This window comes from Neovison vison, chromosome 14, assembly GCF_020171115.1.
Source record: "Neovison vison isolate M4711 chromosome 14, ASM_NN_V1, whole genome shotgun sequence".
Lineage (NCBI taxonomy): Eukaryota > Metazoa > Chordata > Mammalia > Carnivora > Mustelidae > Neogale > Neogale vison.
In genome coordinates this window covers 6,521,416-6,535,009 of record NC_058104.1, presented here as the reverse complement: position 1 = coordinate 6,535,009, position 13,594 = coordinate 6,521,416, and positions in this window count along the sequence as shown.

The window sequence follows — 13,594 nt, the reverse complement described above, 5'->3', positions numbered from 1 at the left end:
ATGATCTCAGGGTCCTGAGATCGAGCCCCATGTCAGGCCCCCTGCCGGGCATGGGGCCTGCTTAAGATTCTCTCTCCCCTGCTCCCTCTGCCCCTTCCCCTGCCCACCAAGAAGTTTTTAAATATTTTTTAAAAATAAAAATATCATCTCCCGCATAAGGAAAAGAGACAGTCACTGGTCTAACAAAAGACAGATGAAGGGAGCAGAAGAATAAGTCCAGAAAGGCTCAAAGCGGCTGGAAATTCAGTATATGATAAAGGCAGTGAAGCAAAGACAGACTTTTTAATAAATGGTGTTGAGAAAAAAAGATGAAGTTGTATCTATACTTTACACCACACGCCAGGATAAACTCCACATCCCCAGAGGTTAACTGTAAAATAAAACGGACAACATGGGCAAACTCCTTTATCATCTTGGAACGGGGCAGACCTTCCTAAGTATGACTCCAGATGTAGACGCCACCAAAGGAAAAAAAGAGTTTATTTGACTAAATAGAAAAGCAAGGTGGTCTTCATGGCAAAACAAAATAAAAACAATGAAGCCAATGAAAAGGCATTAAGCAAAGTCACAAGAGAAATGGCACATCAGGAAATAACATTTGCAAACCATGGGAACTAATTACTCTAACACAGACCTTCTAGAAGCTGGAAAGACCAGTAGCCTGCTAGATAAATGGCCAGATGATGAGAAAAGCCAACGAGAGCCTGAGAGGCTAGTTCTGACCCATCGAGTTGTAAATCCAGAAGCTGGACCGCATCCCCCGGCCACGAGGCTGTGGGCGACCAGCAGTCTCCCGGATTGGTGGTGGGAAGTAAAAATAGTAATAAAGGGATGTGGAACCAAGGCTGGTAGTGTCTACCAACACTGCAAATGCACTTTCCTTTTGGCTTAGGAATACCACCGCTGGAAACTCCTCTCTCAGATAAATTTACCAAAAAAGTGGCATATCCACAAGGCTATTCACTAAAATTTTTAATATCAAAAGATCAGAACAAACCAAATGTCCATCCACTAACAAGGTGCTGGTTAAACAAACTGGCCCATCCACATAATAGAATATTCTGTAGCTGTTTTTTTTTCCAAAATGAGAGGAAAAAGGAAAAAAAAGTTGGGATTAAGGCCATGATTACAAGGGACAGGGAAAAAGGAAAAAAAAAAATTTAAGAAGTGAGAGAGATCTCCAGGTACCAATAATGAAGGACTTCCAGGAAATTAAATGAAAAAGGCAAGGTGAAGAGAAAGCATCAGTAAGAATTTACATATATTTTAAGCAACGTGGGCTTGAACTCATGACCCTGTGGCCCAGACTCACGCTCTATCAACAGAGCATGCCAGGAGCCCCTGTGATTTTTATTAAATTGCATCAATAAAGGTTGTATGGACAAATGAACGAACCTCTAAGAAGCAGGATGGGGGAGAAAACAGGTTCGTGTTTGTTCACTCAAGTGCAATAAACAAGCTTTCTTCAAAGGAAGGAAGGGAAAGCAACACGACAATTTTCCTACACACGAATAAAGCACCCAGAGCCCAGGCTTGTTTGCATCCAATAAACATAGCTCTACGGGGGTGAGCTCAAGAACAGGGCAAGGAGCTCTGATTAACAGAAACTCTCGGTGATGCTACATCGCCCCCGTGCCCACTGCCTCCCAGCTCCTTTACGACCCTACTGCTCCAAGAGGCTCTGACTCTGGCTACCACGCTGTGGTTCCGGACGGGACCCCGGTCACCAATCCAGCCTCCACGCTGCCAAGACAACTGGGTTCCGGTGAGGGAGACCTGCGCTCGCGCAGGCTCCACTCCTCCCATCCCCGAGCCCTCCCAAGGCAGATGCGCTGCAGAGATGCAAGCCTCGCCCACCGCTAACTCTAGGGGCTCCAAACAGCTTCTCCACCCTCCTCAAAAGCGCCAGGCCAGCTGCTCTCTGCCACCGACCTGGACGGAGAAGCTAATGGAACTAGAGCAGAGAGTAGGGTTAACACCTACGGACGGGAGAAAGCAAGCTGGTCTTGAGGTGGGACTGGACCCGCGTCACTGCAAGGAGCCAGCTCTGAAAGGACAGCACCTGGCCGAGCCTGGGCTGGCTCTGCAGTCAGGCCACCCGCAGCCATCAGTGACCACGGAGCTGAGGGAGGAACAGGCTCCAGCATCCCGCGCACTGGCCAGGCCCCAGAGGCGCGTCCCCTCCTCACCGGTCTGCGCACTTGAACCTCCAGCAAGCTGGACTGGTTAGGACCACTCTTCCCACGCTGCCTTCTCCTCTCCCCCTGGCAGGGGAGGGCATTCTCAAGATCCATGGGGAGGCCGATCTGGGAATAGTTTGGGATTTAGTTTGGGATCCTTGGGATATATTTATGTGTTTTCCAGCCACTTTAGTTTGGGATCCTTGGGATATATTTATGTGTTTTCCAGCCACTTCTGAGTACAATTACAGGCAGCCAACCCACAGAGACGGGTGACCTCCGGGAAATCTCCCTCTGCCCTCAGTACCTACTAAACTGACAACGTGAGGCAGGAGGAGGCAGTCAGGGGCCGTGGTCCCATATGACCAGGTCTTCCAGTGCCCAGCACCAGAAAGGAAGGTGGTGGAGGACAAATCAGGTTTGAACCAGACAGAGTCACAAGGTCATGGCAAATTTTTCCCATCATCGCGTAAATTTTCAAACAGAACATGGGATTCTTACCCAAATCTTCTCAAAATGCAAATTCTGTCAGGAACCTACTACCTGATGATGTAACATGTAACGAACACACCGCATTTTCTTCTCCTTCAGCGTTAACTGTGACAGATTTAGGAGAAGTCCCGTGCTTGTAGGTTTTAAAGCCGCAGTCCCAAGCCAGCAAGCCTGTCTGCAGCTGCACACTCGATCAGCCCAATAAATCAGAGCATCTCATCCTGACGACATCTGGCGGTCCCAGACTTTACAGATGAACAAAACTGCCATGAGAGCAACAGGACAGCCTGGAAAAAACCCATTTCAGGTGGCAGAATTCCCAAACTGACTCACCTACAATTCATGACTGAAAATGTGTAACCCGGGGGTATCTGGGGTGGCTCGGTCACTTGAGCATCTGCCTCTGGCCCGGGCCATGATCCCCGGGTCCTGGGTCAAGCCCCGAGTCAGGCTCCCTGCTTGGTGGGGAGTCTGCTTCTGCCTCTCCCTCAGGTCGTGCTTTCTCAAATAAATAAAATCTTTAAAGGTTTTAAAATGTGTAACCCAAATGCAACATAGAGGCAATTTTAAAATACATTCCAAAAACATTTTTTAATCTGTATAATTTCCGGATAATTCTATTTTTCAGAATGTTTTATCGTTCAAAAATTCAAACATGGGGGCACCTGGGTGGCTCAGTGGGTTAAGCCACTACCTTTGGCTTGGATCATGATCTCAGGGTCCTGGGATCGAGCCTTGCATTGGGCTCTCTGCTCAGTCTCCCCTACCCCATCTCTGCCTGCCTCTCTGCTTACCTGTGATCTATCAAATAAATAAAATCTTTTTAAAAATTTTTTTTAAAAAATTTCAAACACGATGGGAAGGAAGAATCCAAGCTAAAATACCGTGATTTATAAGAAATGTATTATTTGGTCATTTAGTTGACTAAAATCTTGCTCTCTGATAGTCCTAGTCTTCATCCATGGTCCCTAAAAATGCATCAGAGCCGTAAGGTGAAATGAGTGTCTTGTTATTAATGAAAGTGACTCTTAGACCTCACCAAGGCCAGGAGACCGTGTGATCAGAGGGTTGGAAGTTTCCAGTCCCCACTCCTTATTACCTCCAGGGAGAGGGATGAAGATTGACACAGCCAATGGCCAATGACTTAGTCAATGATGATCATGTAATGGAGCCTCCATAAAAACCAAGAGCTCCATAAAAACCAACAGCTTCTTGGTCCTCTTCGGAGAGCTTCCATGCTTGGGGATTCAGAATGCTTCCATGCGTGACCAAGCCACACCCAACCTCCACAAGCACAGAAGCTCCTTGGCTGGGGACACCACCCTTTATCTGGCTGTTGAGTCCTTTGCATGTCCTTTAACAAGCTGGTGAACCTAAAGTGAGTGTCTCCTGAGTTCTGTGAGCCTCTAGCAAATCAGTGGGACCTAAGGAGGGGGTGGGTGAGAAGCACAGGTGACAGCCTGGTGCCTTCCAATGGCCTCTGAAGGGGAGAGGTGAGGAGCAGTCCTGTAGGACCAAACCCTTAACCTGTGGGATGCCATGCTGTCTCCTGGTGGACAGTGTCAGAACTGAGCTGAATTCCCAAACACCCCACTGGTGTCTGAAAATTACCTGGAGTGTGAGGGATGCCCATCCCACGTTATAATTGGGTCCAGGAACTCAAAAAACTGGTAAAATCCAAAACGAAAAAAGAAAACAGGGGAAATCTTCAAAATGTTAAAAAAAAAAAAGAAAAAGTTTTTATTCCAATGGAAACTTAAAACTGATGACAAATTTTTTGTAAAGATTTATTCATTTGAGAGAGAGAGCACCCGTGTGACGGAGCAGGGGAGGGGAAGGCAGGGAGAGACAGAATCCTGAACCAGGCTCCTCAGCTGAGCGTAGATCCCTACTCGGGCTCAATGCCAGGACCCTGAGGTCAAGACCTGAGCCAAAACCAAGAGCCAGCCTTAACCCACTGAGCCACCCAGGTGCCCTTGATGACTGAAATCTTAAAGAAACTTTCCTAAATTACCAATAATTTTTAAAAAAATTTTTCATTCAACCATCCTAGAGGAAAGACTGGATGATCTTTCTATCCCCTTTACAACAAAGTATGTTCCAAGAGTACTGTTATGGGAAGAGACATCAATTAGCCAGAGTGGACAACCCTAAACATAGGGGGGAAGGACTATAAAGTTGTGCCAAGAATAGAAAGGGATTGTAGGGGGCGCCTGGGTGGCTCAGTGGGTTAAAGCCTCTGCCTTTGGCTCAGGTCATGATCCCTGGGTCCTGGGATCGAGCCCCACACTGGGCTCTCTGCTCCACAGGGAACCTGCTTCCTCCTCTCTCTCTGCCTGCCTCTCTGCCTGCTTGTCATCTCTCTCTGTCAAATAAATAAATAAATAAATCTTTAAAAAAAAGGGGGGGGGATTACAGGATTTTTCTGGGTTTTGACTTCTTTGTGGTTTTATGAGGTTTTTAAAACTTATAAGCTATTATGACTTTTCCTTCCTAAGTAAATTTTCACTTCAATAGCCAATTTTGTATTATTTTTCTTAAAGAGGACACTCCAATTTGTAAGAGTTTCAGGGCCCAGGAAGCCGGCTCCTCCCAGCTGACCAGTGCTCCACTGGGCAATCCAGGGCTTTCTCCACCTCCTTCTCTTCAGCCTGCCTTGGCCTTGGAAGGTTCACCTTTGAGGAAAGGGACAGGGGAAGTGGCCACCAAGCCAGATTCCCCCTTACATTATCTCCTGACACACTGCCACCCAACCCAAGGCTTTCCACCTCAAAGGCCTTCATGAAGGTCTCCCCAAAAAATACTTCAAAACAGTATGGGGATGAGTCACAGAGAACCCAAATTTTTGAACAAATATACTTTGCAAAATGGACCATTTCCCACCAGCCCAACCCTCCAAAAGGCATTTGTTTCTGAAAGATTTTCCAAAATGTGGATCCAAGATTTTAAGCAGGTAACTGTACTCTGAACAAAGTTTAAAACCCAATGAAGAGGGGCGCCTGGGTGGCTAAGTCGGTTAAGCAACTGCCTTTTGGCTCAGGTCATGATCCCAGGGTCCTGGGATCAAGCCCACATGAGGCTCCCTGTTCAGCAGGAAGCCTGCTTCTCCTTCTCTGCCTTCCTCTCTGCCTACTTGTGCTCCCCCCGCCTCTCTCTCTCTCTCTCTCAAATAAATAAAGATTTTTTTAAAATGAAGAACACATAAATAGGCTGAGGTACTTTTATCTGACATGACCTTATCCCATGATCAAATTTATAGGTTTTTCTCCTTCTCATGATGTGGAATGTGAACATTCTACTTCTAAGTTTTTTAGCAGTCACCTTTATTTTTATTTATTTTAAAATTTTATTGAGAGAGACAGAGAGAGTGAGTGTGCACAAAGAGGGGGAGGGAGAAGCAGACTCCTGCCAAGCGGGGAGCCTGACACGGGGCTCGATCCCAGGACCCCCGGGATCATGACCTGAGCTGAAGGTAGACGCATAACTGACTGAGCCACCCAGGCACCCACTCCCCGCCTTTTTCCCCCCCAAAATACACTGCTACCTGCATTATTCTTATTGTCAATGTCAACAATAAAACAGGATATGACTGCCCTGCATTGTAAGAAGGAAAGGTACGGCTTCTACTCCCCCCCCGACCCCGCCACTCCCATCACCCACTTCTCAGCTTCATCTGCAGAACCTGAGCCCAGACTTATTATTCGTAGCAGTGTTTACTGAATAACTGGGTGTTTTTTTTTACATTTTCACTACATATGTTCCCTTTTGAGAATTACTGGAGTTTTTATCTGCAACCAAATTTATAACTATTTAGACTTATTTACATTTGAGTGGTTTCAGGGCAGCATCGGTTATTTTGTATCACAGCCTTTCCCTTCCTGAGTTATTCCCAGTAATCTTTTAGCGGATCAGAATATACCTTTGAAAGTTTTATTCAAGAAAAACTCACTGATGTTCTATCAGGAAAATTTCAACTAACAGGTTGCGGGGGGGCGGGGGGGGGAAGGGGGCAGGCGGGCCGGGAGGTGCAGGGCAGGTTCGAATGGCCTCCAGCGGTAAAGAAACGTCAGGGCCCAATGAAGTCCAAAGGCAGAGCGCGCTCGCATCGAAGGCAACATGCAGATCCGACTCTGTACCGTCAGAGAACCGCTTTCTGCTACCTTCACACAGTAACACCACGAAGCGTGATGATTTCATTTCTGGTTACAACCATTTACCCCTGAACTCTATATCTTCACTCCACTGTCCTCCAGCAATGTTACAGGAGAGCCTGAAACCATCCAGAAGTTTCCTTCTTTGCAATATGCTTCCCCCCACCCCCTTCTGTTTGTAGGTCACTATATACTTGACGTTAAAAATGGCGCCAGCAAACCCTTGCCCTTTTCCCCTCTTTTCACGCAATACAAAATGATGAGCCTTTCTGCCCCGTGGTTGCAGCTGGTGTCCTTCCCCAGCTCAGAGAGACGTTTTCCCGAGAGAAGTTTTCTGTGGCTTCTTCAAGAGCAATGCTTCCTGAGATCACAGCACTCACTGAACCTTCTATGTTGTAAACGTTCGTCTTTGTGGACCCTAACGAGAGTCTTACAATTTCTCCAGATGAGGGAGCCTGCGTGGCTCAGTCGGTTAAGCATCTGACTCCTGATCTCAGCTCACGTCCTGATCTTAGGATCATGAGATCGAGCCCCGCATCAGGTTCCACACAGAGTGTGGAGTCTGGTTGAGATTCTGTCTCTCCCTTGCCCAACAGTCTATCCTTATATAAAGTTAGTTTGAAAAATTAAAATAAAGCCCTTTCCCTACATTTAAAATACAGTAAAATAAAAGAAAGGGAACCTCCTGTGGGTGCAGCATTTAGTACCATTACAGTTTCTTTCTCTCCGCTCAGGTATCTTGCTTCATCTGCCTCCCAACCAGCTTGTTTTCCATTTGGTGGCCTACCTCATCTCCTGTGAGGTAGGTCCTCCTCACTTACTCATATCAGAGTCTGTCTTGAGTTTTATCAAAAACAGCACAAAGCAGATTCGACCTGAAATTTACTTCTAGTTTCTGTAATTAACCTTTCTCAAAATGATATTTTCCTCTCCCTCAAAAAGTATGTTCCTGCCACTCCCCTGCCCCCAATACCACACCACTCATTTTATTTTGGCCACAGGTTGTTTGGGTTGTTTTGAGTTTTTTAAATTTAAACAATGATACCCAGGCCCAACCACCCTCCAGAACAGGACAGCTGGTTCTCTGTAGGACGCCGTTGAGTCTGGTGGTTTGTCCCGCTCTAAGCTTGCAAGAAGAGGGCTGAGACATTACAAAGGCATCCCCATTTGCGGAGGGGAACCTCACCCCTGCAAGTCTGCTTCTCCAGGAGGCGACTTGGTCGGTTCTGGGATCTCATGTCTGTATGAGATTCTCCGTCTGGCAAGACAGATGGGGCGCTGTCCACCGTGCCAGGGAGGATGCTGCAGAGCCAGGGAGAAGCCCTGCCGAGCCCGAGCACATGGAGGCCACACGTGTCCTCCGGCTGCCAGTCCGGCTGCGCCCAGACACTGTTGCTGCAGCGGTGGCCTGTGGCCCCAGCAGGCCGCACCCACCCTCTGCTCCCCCAGATCTGTAGAGCCCACAGCGGGTCCCCCTCCTTCACATTGCTCACAACCCTGCCCTCAGGAGATGGTGATGACTCAGCCCCATTCAGTGTTCCTGGATTTCTTCTGCTCCGTCACCTGCGTAGGGACCCCCAGCTGGAAGGAGGAGCAGAGGGAGGGGCCCCCAGGCTCCACCGCACCCTCCCTGCAGGTCCCGACCAGCACATTTACTGTTCTATTTCAGAATTCCCATTCTTCGGGGATCAGCCGTTCCTTCTATAAAAAGTGTTGCATTCAGTTTTCTCCCTCATGCTGCTGAGTTTCTTCCCTTCTGTCTGGAGCTTCTTGTGGTCTGTGCATGTTTAAAAATGAGATGCTGCCGATCACGTGGCTTCCTCCAGTGCCATAGAAGGTTCCTTTTCTCATGCGATTCCTTCCTGAACGGGAAGGGACATTAAGTTCTCTGCCCCCAAGAGCAAAGCCTGGCCAGTGGCAGGCTTCACTCCAGAATGAAAAGTCAGCAAAACTGCCTGTAGGCTGAAAAGCCTCCAGGAGACACAAAGGGAAAAAGCTTTACTTGGGGTGAAGGCACATGCCCGGGGAGCCCCAATTCTCCCCAGGCAGAAAACAGGATCTCTGGAAAGAAATATTCCCCTAAGGGTAGAATGCTATCAACTGCCTGCATCCAAAGAAGGGAGAGGAGGCCAGACGGAGAGAACCCTGGGGCACAGTGGGGCCCCACGAGTGTGAATTCTCCATGTCTGTAGCACCGTCCACACTCGCCCACCCTCGGAGCCACTGGCCTGAGCACAGCCCACCCCGCTGACTCCACACCACATTCTGCTCTGCCTGGAAGCCTGCTGACAGGCTTCCAATTCCCTGTTTCTTCTCCATGTCTACACAACTCTGCTCTACCGACGGTCACCTCCCAGGGTGCTCTGGCATGTCCCAGGACTTCCTGTTCTATCATCTGCTGGGCTTTCGGGAAGCCTGGGGGACCGAGGAGAGCGTGCTCTCCTACATCCACTCCCGGGGCCACTCCTGGCAAAGCCTCACCAAACCTGAGAAGTAGATCCTTCAGGCTTCGTTAACAGATTTCGGTACAGCTCCCTGTGAAACTTGGTTTCTTGAACGTACAGTAAGACGGGTCTTCAGAGGGTAGGAACTGTCTGCAGACAACACAGTTCTGCTTTGGAAGCAACCACGCATGGCGATAAACTCAGTGCTCAGGACGCAGCTCAGCCCTTCTGCAAGTAATAAGGCTGAAAATCCACGTGGACTTTCTCAGTGGGAAGAGAGCGCGTGCACACCTGAAAACCCTCATGGTGGCATTCAAGCCACAGATATGACCACATGACAGGGAAGCACCATCTCTCGGACCACCGCCAAGAGGAAAACGGACCCACGTCTCTGGGCCACTCCCAAGACAGTTACAGGCACTTTATCCTGCAACATGTTAAAACACGGACAAACCTAGAAAACGGAATCAGGCTACAACAGGGGTGAGCCTACTAAGCGACAGAACCCATTGACAGGGGACTGTCAGAGCCGGCACAGCCACACACATGGACACACACGTGCATCCACACACACAATAGATTCATGGTGGCCAGGGCCAGGGAGAATGACTGCAATTGGCGGACAGGGTTTCCTTCCGAGGTAATAAAAATGTTCCTGGGGTGCCTGGCTGGCTCAGTCAATAGAGCATGTGACTCTGGTTCTTGGGGTTGTGAGTTCGAGCCCCATGTTGGATTGGAGATTACTTAAAAGTAAAATCTTAAAGGGGCGCCTGGGTGGCTCAGTGGGTTAAAGTCTCTTCCTTCGGCTGGGGTCATGATCTCAGGGTCCTGGGATCGAGCCCCGTATCAGGCTCTCTGCTCAGCGAGGAGCCTGCTTCCTCCTCTCTCTCTGCCTGCCTCTCTGCCTACTTGTGATCTCTTTGTCAAATAAATAAATTAAATCTTAAAAAAAAAAAAAGATTGACTTATTTTTTTAAAATTGACTTTTTAAAAAAAGTTTAAAAAAAAAAAAGATTGAGGTTTTTTTGCTTGTTTGTTTTTTAAAAAGGTAAAATCTTTAAAAAATTCAGGGGCACCTGGGCGGCTCAGATGGTTAAGCATCTGACTCTTGGTTTCAGCTCAGGTCACGATCTCAGGGTCCTGGGATCAAGTCCCACGTTGGCACAGAATCAGTTTGTCCCTCTCCCTTCCCCTCTGCTCCTCCCCCCTCCTTGGGTGAGTGGGCGTGTGCGGGGGTGTGCGTGCATGCTCTCTCCAGTCAATAAAATCTTTTCTAAAAAGTTCTAAAATTAGGTAGTGGTGGTGGCTGCACACGTGAATATACTAAACCCCACCACTTTAAAAGGGTGACTACTAAATTATGTGAATTACAGTTCAATTTTTAACCAAAGATTAAGTACTTTATCACCAAATCAGTCCCAAGGGTCATGATCCCTGACTCCTGTAACACCTTTGTTGGATCAAACATTACTTCGAGAACATAAGGGCCTCTGATACTATATAGAGCAGCAAGCAAAAACATTTCTAAATCTAAGAAACCAGGCTATTCTCAAGTTTAAAAAAAAAAAGGCTTTGAGTAAAAATGAGGCAGGAGAGAGAGAGCAGTACAGAAAGCTTCTTGAATGGTTACAAAAATGTGTCTTTCAGTGGGAGGCAGAAAAGAGTAATTTGTGAGAACCCAGGAGACTGAGCCCACCTAGTGTAAAACGGGCAAGGATTCCTCAAAATGTGGTTCATGCTGGTACTGACACAGTAACGACCTGAGAAAGAAAACAGGAGTCCTCGCTGATTCCCTCCACTCGAGCGGCACTGGCTTGTGTTTTCCTACGAAGTTTCAGTAGCCTTAGGACCCCGAACAATATTTTTGTGCTGAATAATAAATCAGTTTTATTGTGGATGCCCAGAACCACAGAAATGCAAAGAGACCGTCTAAAAATAGAGCGTGGCATTTCAAGGAAACCTGTTCACAAAACCGAATCTCCAAAGACCAAGTCGGAAGACTGCCACAGGGCTGCCCGGTTTCTTCACAGGCAGCCCTGGTCTCAAATAGCCCCCAAACAGGATGTCTGGCTACAATTAGAAGCAATCTGAGAAATCTGACCTCCTTCGCGTAAAAAAAAAAAAAAAAAAACGAAAACAAAATGTTGGGAGACGCACAAGTATGTGAAAATCACTGCTCTTATGATAATTATATTGATCACAAAAGCTGTTCTGGAGCAGACCATCCACCTTCAGAACAGCGTGACGATCCATACCTGGCCCTCCCAGGACAGCGCTGATCAAAGCTGCAGAGCTTTTAGAGGAAAGGCATCCAAGCGGACCTGCAAGTTTGAAACTGAATTTGACCAAACTGCTGATTCGCACCTCTCTGCTCTCTGGCGAATGCCCCCATAGGCGACTACGGAAAGGACGTGAGGAGGGAGCGCTGGGCTCCCTTCTGGGGACGACTGCCACCTCTCCACCATGTGACACGAGGGGGTTTCAGTCTGAGGGTTCTCACAGCTCCTGCTTTCTGCCTCCCTGGCCTCGCATATCTGTGCTCTGGTTACACGGCTATATACGTAATACGATGCAGAGGGAAGAATTAAAATGCCTACTGGGCAAGTCACAAACAAATGAGTACTTCGGGTGGAATCCAAACCAGCCGTCTGAAAAGGAGACTCCCAGATCCTGTCGCTGGTGCTTGAATACTTCTATAGAGTGTCACTTTCTTTCCCACCCTGCCCTTTTCCTTTACTGAATTTTCATACAATGAGTTTGCTGTGGCCATCACCGGATATACTAACAACAACAAAAAAAGTTACAGCTGGTTCCTGTATTGGTCTCGGCTGCAGCTACAGTTAAAAATGTTTAAGGCCTATAGGAAAGGGGGGAGGGAGGGGGGAGAAAGGGGGGAAAGGAGGGATGAAGGAGGAGGGAAGAAAAGTAGGGGGTGAGGAGGGAGGGGAGGAAGGAGAAGACTCATTCCTAAGAGATTTCAGGTCTGTTCTTTATCCAAGGACCTGGCAGCAAAAGCTGCTCTTTTGTATTATGTAAAGAAAGTCTGTCTTACTAAATTTTCCAATTCTGAAGCTCGTTTCTTTATAAAGCCGTGGCCACATATTAAAATAAAATTCTTAATCACCTCCATATGAGGGTAGGTCTAACAAACCACTGTGTATGTTTATTCCAAGTTCACCCACGCATATATTCCATTGATATCTGAACCACTGAGTAACTCCTTTTTGTTACAGGTCTAATCTGCACTTAACCGAGGAACAAGAAAAATGAATGTGACTTTGACCTTGAATCGAGGAGACGACTTTCACATATCCATAATTTCAAGAAATGACATTAAAGAAACCAAAGCACTCCTCTCTTCTGTTTACACATGTAACCCAGATTACAGGGTGCAAATAAATGATAGGAGGCCACCGGCCTGGACACTTGGAAAAGTCACCATCAGCTCCCAGCAGACAATTGTTTTAAAGGAGAGACGTAACTGAAGACAAGGTGTAAACCTGATTAGAGCCTAGGTAAGAAAAACAGAAAAGACATTTGGGGGAAAGCACAAGTGGGACAGCGCGGGGAAGGAGAGTACAGAACTATGCCACTGTCTTCAGTCTGGCAGGGCCAGGTCAGGAACAGATTGTCTTTAGCCGATGAATGCTGAAGGGTTTAGGGAGAGTTATGACGTCTGTAACTTACTTTCAAATGATCCGCGCCCCACCCGCCGTAACAAACTACGGTTTATACACACGGGGAGATAAAGCAAATACGGCAACATTTGAGCACTCAGAATTAAGATGACAAACAGACGGGGATATTCTTTCAACCTTACTGTAGATTTGAAAATTTTCAAAAGACAAAGCTGAGGGAGGCAAGACGGCATCACCGTACTGGCAATGATCAGTTATTCCTAAATCTGAATGCAGCAGCCCCTCCAGCTGTCGGCTCGGCACGTAAAGGTGGGCGTTGTAAATGCCTGCACACGGTCTGGGATTTCTGACAGTTGCTTCGCTCGGCGATTTCACTTGGGCTTCTTCTTCCCTGTCCGTGTCACATACCGGAAGACTGAAGCCTAAGGAGATTATCCACACGGGCTCAAGCTGGATGTACTGGACCCGCGAATATTTACTTAAGAAATATGTCAACAACAGTCAGTTCTACCACTTAAACAAACTTCTGCAAGCGTACACAGAGCAGAGACACAGATTCTCAGAATCAAGCATTAACATTACAGCTGCCTGTTTTCTGCCCTGAAATATCCCCCAGCGGCGGAGCTGACATAGCAAAGGGACAGAAATTCTGCAAGCTTAATTCCCTTAATTAATGAGACCACAGGGGA